This window comes from Prionailurus viverrinus, chromosome D1, assembly GCF_022837055.1.
Source record: "Prionailurus viverrinus isolate Anna chromosome D1, UM_Priviv_1.0, whole genome shotgun sequence".
NCBI classification, from domain to species: domain Eukaryota; kingdom Metazoa; phylum Chordata; class Mammalia; order Carnivora; family Felidae; genus Prionailurus; species Prionailurus viverrinus.
In genome coordinates this window covers 963,368-976,952 of record NC_062570.1, presented here as the reverse complement: position 1 = coordinate 976,952, position 13,585 = coordinate 963,368, and the positions used below count along the sequence as shown (strand labels likewise).

Here is a 13,585-nt window from a genome sequence, read left to right as displayed (position 1 = left end):
TCCAGTAAGAGATTGCTACGGCTGAGGTCAGAGAGGTCTTTTCCTGCTTTCTCCTCTAAGGTTTTGATGGTTTCCTGTCTCACATTTAGGTCCTTTATCCATTTTGAGTTTATTTTTGTGAATGGTGTGAGAAAGTGGTCTAGTTTCAACCTTCTGCATGTTGCTGTCCAGTTCTCCCAGCACCATTTGTTAAAGAGGCTGTCTTTTTTCCATTGGATGTTCTTTCCTGCTTTGTCAAAGATGAGTTGGCCATACGTTTGTGGGTCTAGTTCTGGGGTTTCTATTCTATTCCATTGGTCTATGTGTCTGTTTTGGTGCCAATACCATGCTGTCTTGATGATGACAGCTTTGTAGTAGAGGCTAAAGTCTGGGATTGTGATGCCTCCTGCTTTGGTCTTCTTCTTCAAAATTCCTTTGGCTATTCGGGGCCTTTTGTGGTTCCATATGAATTTTAGGATTGCTTGTTCTAGTTTCGAGAAGAATGCTGGTGCAATTTTGATTGGGATTGCATTGAATGTGTAGATAGCTTTGGGTAGTATTGACATTTTGACAATATTTATTTTTCCAATCCATGAGCAGGGAATGTCTTTCCATTTCTTTAAATCTTCTTCAATTTCCTTCATAAGCTTTCTATAATTTTCAGCATACAGATCCTTTACATCTTTGGTTAGATTTATTCCTAGGTATTTTATGCTTCTTGGTGCAATTGTGAATGGGATCAGTTTCTTTATTTGTCTTTCTGTTGCTTCATTGTTAGTGTATAAGAATGCAACTGATTTCTGTACATTGATTTTGTATCCTGCAACTTTGCTGAATTCCTGTATCAGTTCTAGCAGACTTTTGGTGGAGTCTATCGGATTTTCCATGTATAATATCATGTCATCTGCAAAAAGCGAAAGCTTGACTTCATCTTTGCCAATTTTGATGCCTTTGATTTCCTTTTGTTGTCTGACTGCTGATGCTAGAACTTCCAGCACTATGTTAAACAGCAGCGGTGAGAGTGGGCATCCTTGTCGTGTTCCTGATCTCAGGGAAAAAGCTCTCAGTTTTTCCCCGTTGAGGATGATGTTAGCTGTGGGCTTTTCATAAATGGCTTTTATGATCTTTAAGGATGTTCCTTCTATCCCGTGGAAAGGGTCTTTTAGACACATGGGCCAACATGGGCTGCTCGGAGGAAGCAGAGAGTCCAACAGGGTGCGAGCTGAAGTCTGTCATGAGCCGGGAAGGAGCATCCCAGTCAGTGGGACTGGGTGGAGGGCAGAGGTACGTGGGGCATGGTTTTGACGGTCAAGACTTGACCAAACAGCTTTCATCGTTCCGACCAGGAGAGGGCTGCACGCATAATACCTAACACAAATTACCAGTGCTCCAGGGTGATACCAATTCTCCAAGCTCAGGGAGAACCTCGAAACGAGTCTGAGTGGACAATAAACATTTTCATGTTAAGTCATGTTCACGTGTGCTGAAGACAGGCCCTCAGACACAGGGAAGATATGGGAGCTTTCCAACCTATCACACCTGACCACTGCACCGAAGTCTTTTGGGGAAGAAGGGGAAATTAAAAAAAATAAAGCACTAATCAAGAAGGCAGAAAGATGTCAGCATTTTAATAAGATGTAAGGAGGGTGAGAATTTTTTTTTAAGTAAGCTCTACACCCAACTCAGGACCCCAAGAATCAAGAGTCGCAACTGAGCCAGCCGGGTGCCCTAAAGGTGAGAAATACAAACTGGGATAAGCAAGAGGAAGAAGAGTGTTAGGCTACTGTTAAAATAATTCATAAATCAGAGTTACTTATCCTTGGGGAAAATAAATTTTTAGGTAGGATCTACTACTGGTTGAACGATAACTTATCTGCTACAGCAATATAACTTCCTGCAATATTTTAGGAATAAAACACTCCAGGTCCTAACACGGACGGTGACTCAACATCCACTTTCGCGTTAGTAATGACTGCCATTTGCAATGTCTTATCAAACAAGAAAGTCTGGATAAGCCACCCCGCAAGCTGAAGAGCAACCTGTCCTACTGGCCTGCCCCACGATTCAGGGGTAGAGTCGACACCCACGACTCAGAAAGTTCACTAAACACACCCTGATGAGTGGTTCAAAGTACAGAATTCTCAAGAAGTCATTTCCTCAGAACGTAGGAGGAGCCGCTGTAAAAGACGCCGTGGCCTCTACAAGGAATCTGCTGCTGACCTCTGTGAGTTTCGGATTCTGGTCCTAAGCTGGCACTTAGGACAGCTCACAAACTCTTACTGTACGTGGGGGCATTCGACGCTCTTTGCAAGTGCGTGTTGACTCCTTTACCAGCCCCGCAGTAAAGGAACTATCATTTCCCCCACCTTACAGATGAGGACACGATGGCACAGACAGGCCGCCCAGGATGCGTGCCCGCCAGCACCGGTCACACGCTTTCTTCTGCAGGCGCCAGTGCCATGTGCACGACGGCTCCCACACCTTTCGCGCTTCACCCGAGGCGCCAGCCTCTCTCTCTTCTCCACCAAGTGGACACGACACACTTTACAAAACATGTTCCCATATTCTGACTGGCTTCTACTTAAAAAAAAAAATTTTTTTTTAATGTTTATTTTTGAGAGAGAGAGAGATAAAGGGAGACAGCGCACAGTGGGGGAGGGGCATAGAGGGAGGGAGACACAGAATCCGAAGCAGGCTGCAGGCTCCGGGCTGTCTGCACAGAGCCCGATCGGGGACTCGAACTCACAAACCGTGAGATCGTGACCTGAGCCGAAGTCGGACGCTGGACCGACTGAGCCACCCAGGCGCCCCTGGATTCTACTTTAAAGTACCACCAGCTGCACTTGTCCCTGAAACCAAACTGGCACGCAGACTTTCACATCTCCGGGATGGGGTGGTATTTCAGCGGCAGCCTCCCAGCTGGCCTTCACCCGTGTGGTGGTGCAGCGCGGAGCCTATTCGGGAGTCTCTGTCCCCCTCTCTCTGTCCCTCTGCCACTTGCACAGTCTCTGTCTCTCTCAAATAAACAAACTTAAAAAAAAAAAAGAAATTGCACTCGTTTAGATTTCTTGGAGGTTTATACTGCACACTGTCTTGTATTTACTCTTTTACACTGAGTTTAACTAGAGGCCAGTCAGTGGCATGGGAAGATACATCATTCTGCCCCAGAACACAGAAAAAGAGTTTTGTTTTGTTTCTATAAGCAAGTGTGCTCAATTCTGCAAGGTGGATGAGAAAAAACATGGCAACATTTATTAGAAACTAGCACTAGGCCTAGTGTGCAACACTGCTCTGCAGACTTGAGGTTTTCAGAATATGTGGGAAATGAAATATATTCACCCCTGACTCTTCAGCAGTTCTGTATCCAAAGGAGTCTTCCATAGACATACGCGTCTGAAATCCCTATACCTGGTCTTCTAAACCCTAGACAATCCCTGATAAAATCTTGTCCACACGAGAAAGATTCTTAGGTGGACACACTCAAAAAAACTGTCATGTACAATCATTAAGTATTATTGTCACTAACTTTTTGTGTGCCTTCAATAATCTAAATGTGGGACAAGTATTCATAAATGTATTGGTTGAGGAAAAGAGCTTATAAAATCAAGTTTTGGTAAAAGAAATAGGATTTCCCTTCTGGTATCTACAGCAACAGTGGACTTAAAGCACACAGCCCTAGGTCACGCGGTCAAAACTATCATTTTTGGGTACAGGCCTAGAAGCTAAGAAGACTATAAATATACCGATTAAAATCTGTTTCACAAAAGTAAACGCAAGGGTGGTGACGAGCCGTTTCTTTTTCTCCTTCAAGTTCGGATGTGCTCCTATAGGCCACTGGAAGATTCTCGTGCCCAACGACTAGAGACACTACCAAGCCCAAAGCCAGGCTGCTCACCTGCACACACTGCACCACTCACTCGCCTACCCCCCCACCCCTGCCTCCCCCATCAGGCCCTGAGTCTTAAACAAACACCCTGATTTCTTCGTGTTGGTATCCCCACAGCTGAGCACAGCCACACTACACAACCAAAGTCTGTTGAGCGAAAATTATTAAAAACCTACCTGTGGAAAGAATAATTGATTGGTCTTGATCAAGTCACAATCTCTCGGATCTTTAGTCTGTGCTTTTATAAATCATAGGTTTTTTAAAAGTTGGTACCACTGGGGTGCCTGAGTGGCTCACTTGGTGAAGCATCCAACTCTTGATCTCGGCTCAGGTCATGATCTCACAGTTCGTGGGTTTGAGCCCCATATCAGGCTCTGTGCTGACGGTGTGGAGTCTGCTTGGAACTCTCTCTCCCTCCTCCTCCTCCTCCTCCTCCTCCTCCTCCTCCTCCTCCTCCTCCTCACTCTGCCCCTACCCCACTCATGCATGCTCGTGCTCTCTCTCTAAATAAATAAGCAAACATTAAAAAAAGTTGGTACCATTTTTACAGAATTTTTATATTAAATAAGCTCTCATATGAACTGATGGATTCCTATCTATCACTTGTGTAGCTTTTATTCCAACATAAAGTAGGAATAATATGAACACAGAAGTAACAAAGTAGACCTTAATAATACTTCCGTGGTCTCAAGTTCACCATTCTAGAGCCTCTGTTCTGTGCAGCCCATGAACCGGCAGCATGGACACTACTTGCAAACGTGTTAGAAACGTGGAGCCTCAGGTCCAGACCTACTGGGTCACCGTCTGATTTTAACACGCCCCCAGCCGGTCCCCCCTCCCGCCACAAATTAAGAACCACTCATTCATAACACAAAAAACTAATAAGGCTCACCTGTGTTCACTAAACTCTTATAGAACGACCTACCATTAGCTCACACATCACCAACACAGCAACAGTGCAATTCGGTTGGTTAGTAAAAAAACAAAAACAAAACACCCTTGACGCATAAAAATGCAACTAAGTATGATTTCAGCTCTATATTAACACTCTAGAAAGACAGCCTAGTTTAGAGAGAAGAATAAGAGGGTTCGAGATTCAGACGGACCTACAGTCAACCCTGCTGGATCCTGTATTAACCTTCCAACCTAGTGCAAGTTCCTTACTCTGCTTGAAACTTCCTTTCCTTATCCACAAAGTGGGAGATGAACACTCCATTCAATGGGAGAGGTTTACAAGAAGAGCTTGACGTAAAGTAGGGTAGGTACTTTTTAAAAAAGTCAGTTCCCTACTCTTTCCTGGAACAGTTGTGCGATTTTGTTCCAGTAATATATTTACTTTACTAAAATTCATACACCATGCAAAGAGTCAGGTTGATCAGGAAATAAACCTGGGTCTCAAAGATGCAATGAAGGGCGCCTGGGTGGCTCAGTTGGTGAAGCATCTAACTCTTGATCTCAGCTCAACTCACAATCTCAGGGTTAGGAGTTCAAGCCACACCCAGTGTGGAGTCTACATTAAAAAAAAAAAAAAGTTGAAAAAACCCCCCCAACTTTAACCTAATTGAAGTTTTGCCACCTCCTTATCTTACTGATTAAAAGAATAAATATTTTGGAAAACTCTTTATTGTTGCAGGATTCTTTTTATTTCACTGATGCTGCCTATATATGGTAGTTTATGGATATCATTTTTAAAGAATTAGCATTTTAATCTTTCACACAAATATTCCTCTTATGAGTCATAAAATTACTGTGGCAAAAGAGTAACCAGAAGTATTTAGAAATCAGTGGGAAAGACAAAAATAATATTCCAACACTTGTCAGGAGAAGAAATAAAACAGGCATTTATTTTTTTGTTAAATGTAAATAACTGAATCTCTTTCTCAGCCTCTCTACTCCAAAGCCAAGCAACGTTTCCAAAATTCTACAAATAATCACTGAAAACAAAGTTGAACATGGCCGCTTCTATCTGTAAGCACCAATATCCAACAACTCATGTCACAGAGAAGCTGGCAGCAAAGACACTCACATGCCAACTTTTTCCTGTATGTTCTTTAACAATATCCTCTTACTCTACAAGTTAGTCTGTTGGGTAAAATAACAGAACATTAGGCTCAGTATTTACACTAAAATCTTAGTAACTTCCAGAATTCAAATGAGCTTCACTTTCCCAAACGATTACTTCAAAAACTCCTAGTAGAATTTTAAAAATATCTGTTATTTGTGTCCTAAGACCAGGTCAAGGGAACTCAACAGCCTTGAGTTTCTGTATATTCTCCAATCACTGCACAAAGAGAACCTCTAACATGAAGCAAAGAAGACAGGAAGGAATTCCTTTGTCTAAAACAGAGGCATTATAAAAACTTCTGATCCTCAAGCTATTGAAAAATGAAGAAACTCTATAGATCTACCTTTCAACATGATGAGCTGGGTTGTCTCCAATAAAGGAATGAAGAAATGGATACTTTGAAAATGCTACAGATTGTATAGGGCAGCACATTAATATATAAACACATACCTCAATTCCAGAATAAGCGACCTCACAGTTTTGCTTCTGTATTTGGGGACTGGGAGATTCCTACACAGGGTGCTTATTTTAGACTCAACATAAAGAAAGACGATTTATCAGCCAATATCTATTGTTCCATTTGCCAAATGTTGCTGCCTTGTCCAGGTTAATTCTGAGTTTTAATATTATTTAGAAAATAGTTTAGCTTTCCCCATCAGAGCACGACAGAGGCCATTAGCTGACTCGACACCAGTGGCACACTCCATTGAGAGCAAAGTCCCAAAGCCACCAAGATTGAGAAGTGCCCTATGTAGTACGTCACTGGGTCTAACAAGACTTCAGAAGGACAAACTACAAGGCACGTGATAACTGCAAGCTACTGTCACTTGCAACCTGTTGGACGTTCACACTGAAGTAACTATTCTTGTTTTTTTTTAACGTTTATTTATTTGAGAGAGAGCACACGTGTGCCTAAGCAGGGGAAAGGCAGAGACGGGAGAAGAGACAGTATCCCAAGCAGGCTCCGTGCTGTCAGCGCAGAGCCCGATGTGGGGCTCGAACCCACTAACCATGAGATCATGACCTCAGCCAAAATCAAGAGTCAGGCGCTCAAGCAACTGAGTCACCCAGCCGCCCCGAGTTAGTTTTTCTATTTCACAAATACTTTTATCTTCATAGTTCCCATATATTGTTTACTTGCGACTTTTAATAATATGAACTAGACAGGCCCATATTTTTAAAGCAAAAAAATGGCTGCTTCCATATTACCATTTTCTAGGAACTTCATGATCAAATCAATCAAGACATAAACTATGTACAGAAAAAAACCCCAAGTTTCCAGAGAATTAGTTATATTGGTCTTGGATTATTATGCTTTTTTGCTTTTTACTATTCTCTTATCCTGTGGCCATCTTTTCCTAATTTACCTACATTTCCAAATGGGAAAAAAAAAGCAATTTTGGTTTAAATAATGATAATCTGGGATAGGAGGTTGAGAGTAATGAGTGAAACACGGTCTCTGTCATTTACGCCATTCACTGCTCTGTCTTTGGGCTTTGTTGCTGTTTTATCGTTTGATATATTTTAGTATACTCTCAGTCCATATATAATCACTTCAGGTTAACAAATAATTTCCATCTTATAACCGTCAAGACCTTTCAGAAGAATCAAAAAAAAATTTCACTCTGTAAAAGAAGAAAACCTTATTTAACAGTCTACCATCTATACTAGAGAAATGTGTAAGAATCTAAAAGCCAGAAAATAACGCATGACTGGGATGAGAACCAATGACCTGTATTTGAGCATAAAAAATTATTTTAAGGGTGCCTGAGTGACTCAGTCAGTTAAACATCTGACTTCAGCTCAGGTCATGATCTCAAGGTTTGTGGGTTAGAGCCCCACGTCGGGTTCTGTGCTGACAGCTCAGAGCCTGCTTGGACTTCTCTCTCCTCCTCCCTCTGCCCATCCCCACTTGTGCATGTGTGCGCTCTCTCTCTCACTCTAATAAACTTACAAATATATATATATATTTGTGTGTATATATATATATATATATATATATATAGTGTATGTGTGTGTGTGTATGTGTGTGTGTGTGTGTGTGTGTGTGTGTGTGTGTATATATATATATATATATATATATATATATATATATAGTATTTTAAAGGGAGAGTGGCTACCTGTTACTATCAACTGCTTAAAATGTAAAATATCAGATCAGATCACACTTACTTACCTCTTATACACCTGACAGATACCAAGCGCGATGTATCTTGAGTAATTTTTAACTATGCACAACCACGTTATGTGGACTGTGTTAATCTTCACAGCAAGCCTACTGTAAGTTCAATGTTAACTGCTATTCCCATTTTCCAGGTGAAGACACGGGTCGTTCCTGCAGCCCATCCAAGATGGCGCAAGCAGTAAGTGACAGCGCCGGGATGCAAATCCATGTCCGCTGGACTTTAGCCCTTATTCTCCATCCCTCCGTTCACTCAGAAGGTGAAAAGCAGGATTCAAAGCTGATGAGCTACAGTCAGGAAGCGGGAAGCGGGAAGCGGGAAGCGGGAAGCAGGAAGCAGGAAGCAGGAATTAGTGGCTCCTAAAGCTTCGGTCAGCTCTGCCACTTGGCTCCACGCCCTTTGCTTTTTGAAGTTAAAAACCTTAAAATGATCTACCCTTTACTGGTCCTTTTACCTCATCACATCCACTCTCTGCCTGTCATTTTTCTTGGTAACCCTCTCTCTTCCCCACGGGTTAGGAGGCCCCGACAGAGACTGCATGAGGCCAGCAAACGTGATGGCAGCTCCGTGCCTCTCTCCGCCTGCTTCCAAACAGTCTCCCCCACTGCCAAGAAGGGGGTCAGCACATTCCTCTAACACGTATCATCTCTGGTGATCAGGAGGCCATTTTCTCCACCCACCTCGAGGCATTTCCTAGGAGTTCCATGCAGGTTTTCATAGCAGGGAAATCTCAAAGTGCTGCACTGGTAGATCTGGACGTTAGTCAAATAAATGCCTCACTTTAAAACATACAGACAATGAATTCTTTAAAATGTACCTGTAAAATAGGACATCTGACTCTGCATGGGTACCAAAGGTACATTTTTAAAAAGCAGATAATTGGATTATTGCTTAATTTAAATCAAGGCTGATGATTTTTAATGATTCTAAACAGTCACCAGCCTCTGGCATTCAGTTATCTGTGGATCATCACATGGTATACTTGTCCTTGACTTTACCATTACTCTAAGATTCCACAATCTTACCGGTTATAGTTAACGAGCTACTACTCAACATTTAGTATCTTCACATAAATAAAGCTGGTTAAGGAAGTATCACGTTGTCTATCATAAAAGTCACTAATATCCCACAAACTCTCCGTATGGAGACCAATTTTACACAGATCACGAGCATGCACAAAAGGCTGTTTGCATGCTATAAACTAACACACTTGACAGAATTTCCCAAGGGCAATCATCTCAAGTAATGTTTTTAAAGTAATCTCTATGCCCAAAGTGGGGCTCAAACTCCTGACCCCGAGACCAATAGTCACGTGCTTCACTGTCTGAGCCACTGGGCGCCCATCATCTAGAGTAATGTAAGAGAGTAGGGCTTCTACATACTTTCATATAGGTACGCGTTATTATAGATTTTTACGTAAAACGAAATAGGAATATTATCTTACTGAATGGCTCCAATCTCCTTTTAGTTTTCTTTTCCTCACTTATCAAATTCCTTTTACAAAGTTCACTGTCATTTATATGCCAATTAGGTGGACACTTAAAGGATATGAATTAATCTACTTCATAAAATCTAGTTAAGTTGGGGAACTTGGGTGGCTCAGTTGGTCCGACTCTTGGTTTCAGCTCAGGTCATGATCTCACAGTTCACGAGTTCGAGCCCCATGTCAGGCTCTGCGCTGTCACTGTGGAGCCTCCTTGGGGTTCTCTGTCTCCCTCTGTTCTCTCTCTCTCTTTCTCAAAAATAAACAAACATTTAAAAATAAAAAAGAATCTAGTAAATCAGGTCTCTAGAACCCTCTCCCGGTGTACCATTTAACTGGCAAATCAGTGATTTCTCAGTGATACATATTAAGAAATTTGGCCAATTACAAACCACGGGTATCCAGTGTAGCAATGGAATCCATCACTTCAACCTCATATTTTGAAAAAGAACTTATGAAAACAGAAGTAAACTGATCATTTTGCTAAACTAAATTAGACTGAATGCAAAAAATAGGATTTCATCCAATCTCAGACTTGGAGAGAATTTTAAAAGATCAGTCAGTTCAGTGAACCACTGAAAAGTGATACAGAAAACGGGTCTGGAGAGTCTAAAGAAAATGAGAGTTTTAAGGAGGTGGTCTGATTAGAAACAGACCAGAACACAAAGCTAGACTCGAATATTTGAAGGAGGAGAATTCTTTTTTAAAAAGCAAAAATGAAAAAGTTCTTGCTTAAATGATTAAGGACAAAAATGTACGTCAAGTTGCATGTAGCATGACCGACCCAGGAAAGTGCTCCAGGAGAGACGGGCAGTGACCACTGTGTGCGCCCTGTTGAGCTGGAAGCCCCTTGCTGTTCTGTTACAGCGAACATTCTCGAATGTATTTAAATACCTACCCTCACAATTCTTCTTGCTCACCGTCTCCAGGCTCAAAACTCTCCTGAAGAGATGACCTTGGTAGCACAGGGGGGCAGATCCGGCCAATCTCTCTCGTGGTGATCTGCGGAACCGGCACGCACCCCCCCACTCCGGAAAGCACAGCCACCAAGCACCGTGCGTGCGTCCCAACAGAGAAAGGGGAGCCCCTCGCTTAAGACCTGACTGAGGTGACATGAGAGCTGTCGTTTCACAGGAAGGGAGGATGTGACATTCGTTCCAAAGCATTTCAATACCGTGTACAAGTCCCCTATTCTTAAATGTCCACCAGCGGGGAAAAAATGAAAGCCAACCACGGACTCGTGTGAATTCACACCATACACATGCCATCTACAGCCTCAGCACTTGACGCGGCACTTACGCCATTTGTGTTTGTGACCAAATTCACAAGAATCTAGATTTAAATTTGTGCCATTGTAAGAATTTTCATATCCCCTTAACATCTTGCTCTCATTCTGAAACTCTGTGTGACTCCTTTTCTTTTTTAGGATCAGTTTTTGTCTTTGAGTTAAAACAGAGCAAAACAAAACACTTTTTGGTTTTACCCTGTCTCTTCCTTTCTTAAAGCACCGTTCTGCGCCACCAGCCCACTGAAGACAATGACCTTGCATGCCCTCCATAAATGTTCTCTCTTCTTAAGGTGCAGTATGTACTCGGCGGCGCGCGGTGCGGAGCCTTGTTCGGCAAGCCCCCCACACCCACCACCTTCTGGAGAAGAGCTGTCCCGTGAGCCGGGCGCACTGACAGACCGCCTCCGGCTGCGTGGAGGCTTTCCTCGGACACTGACTCTAAGCCTGGTTCACATGTAGATTAAGAGGATGGGCTCTGGGCCTCCACCGGCAAACCCTGAATCCTGGCTTCTACCGCTTATCAACTGTGTGATGTGGGGACAATTATGTAAGTTTCCTCATATGGGAAGGGAGTCTAGTGAAAGCACCTAACTTAAGTGGCCACTGTGAGAATTAAGGGAGATGGTACAAAAGGACCCCAGAACTCTTCACATGTCTTCCTACCATTCTCTCCGACCACCCCGACACGTGCCCACATCTCTCTCGGGGGCCTGTCCCATTTCAGGTCAACTCTGTTCCCCCGACTCCTAACCCAGCGCGCCACTTGGCTGGATGCCACTTGGCTCCAACAGTCCCTGCCAGAGTCACTCTGTTCACCAAACAAAGCTACGGGCAAGCGTGCCTACTGGTTTATGTGCGGTATATAGAACATACTTTACAACCAAAACACGGAGCTAAAAAAAATACATGCAAATATTCTAAAACCCACTATAACCAATTTGATATATATTTTTGAATTTAAACACAAATTTGAATACAAATTCTCCCTACTTGCTCAGGCCGTTATCATTAGAAAATGTAATAGGAAAAAATTAAACCCATGTTCTAAAGAATCACAATCAAACTTGTTACATGCAAAATGCCTACATCTTCCAAAATAAACTTTAAATTAATAACCTACTTATTACTGGCTTCCAGGGCATGGTTTTAGGTGGAACATGACAAAATGAATAATGTGAGTCATCTTCTTTGGACTATAAATACAAGGCAGCTTTCACAGCTTTTACTTGGAAATTTGATAAAAGAGAACTAGATGTCAAGTAAAAATATCAAATACATACATAATACTTTGCCTTAAGACTTAAGTTAAATATCACACATAAGTTTCTGCATAATAAGTAAATGTATTCACATTAAAACAAGCTAAATGGGAGATTAATGAATTTTTCAACAGTTTATATAAACAAAGTTTATGACAAGAAAAGCTTCATCATGAATCTTTCTTCATGTTTGTTTTCAGCACGTAAGTCTTCAGAATTCAAGTGTCTGGCCCAGCAAGGGCAAGGACAGACCAGAGACCCCACACGCCAGCCCCGCCTTCCCGGGCAGAAGGACGATTCCAGTCCTGGGCTCTCCTGGGCCCCGAGCTGGTTGGCTGGCCTGTTGTCCCCACAGGCCAGAAGTCCTTTCCAAAGCCTGCTGCCGAAGACAGTCTACACTGCAGCCACCCACATGGGCTGGTCAGTCTGCCGGGTGAGCAAGAGGAATGGGCCGTGACAGACACACCGTCACGGCCCTGAAGGTGGCCCGTTACGGCCGCTGCCTTCTGTGCTCCGAACCGGGGCCGAGGCAGAAACCCAACCCGAAGGCTCCAATCCCAGATGCAAACACGGAGCCGTGTCTTCCCGGGGCACCCCTTCCCCATCTGCACGAAGAGGCCCAAGGGGGTAGCTATGGCCTGGGGCCCACACAGCAGAGGTACCTGACTGACTAGGAAGTCACTAAACCTTCACTCAGTACCTATTCTGCACTAGAACTGTAAATAAAAGCTTCATATGTATTATTTCCTTTAATATCTCCCCCTCTGTAGTAATGGGCAACAGAATCCCCATTATGTAGATGAGAAAACCAGCATGTTTCAACACACTGCCAACCAAGAGAAAAGAGCCACCCTCAGGTCTATCATCAGTGAAAAGGGCAGATTGCGTTCAGTAACACATACTAGTGGTTTCTACATTGCGACCTTCCGGTTACTTTCAAGGTAGAACAAATACGCTCGTTAAAAGGTAGTTAAGAACACCACAGCTTGGCTTCCCACGCAAACCACTAAGAGAAAAAAGAAACCTCCAACTTTAAGACCTCAGACAGAAAAAAGCAGTGGGTCAAAGTCGACTCAAACACAAGTGTGTCAAAATTGACCAAACTAAGAATCGGGAGACACTGACTTCAGAACTGAAACTGTAAGAACGGTGCCTTCTGGTTGCAGCCCTTCTATATATTAGTAACTGAACAAGGCTTGGGTAAAGCATGCGATTTTGAAATAAAGGACGAAGTCTCCCACAAAAAACCAGGTAGAAACGGGGCGCCTGGGTGGCTCAGTCGGTTGAGCGTCTGACTTCAGCTCAGGTCATGATCTCGCGGTCTGTGATTTCGAGCCCCACATTGGGTGCTGTGCTGACAGCTCAGAGACTGGAGCCTGCTGCGGATTCTGTGTCTCCCTCTCTCTCTGCCCCATCCCCCTTCTCAAAAATAAATGAACGGG

The 13,585-nt window shown here is 43.1% G+C and overlaps 1 protein-coding gene across 6 annotated transcripts in view; it reads right to left on the bottom strand.

Annotated features, from left to right (window-relative positions):
• Nucleotides 1-13,585, bottom strand: part of YAP1 (Yes1 associated transcriptional regulator) — a 114,270-nt gene that overhangs the window by 43,812 nt on the left and 56,873 nt on the right. The window lies entirely within an intron of this gene.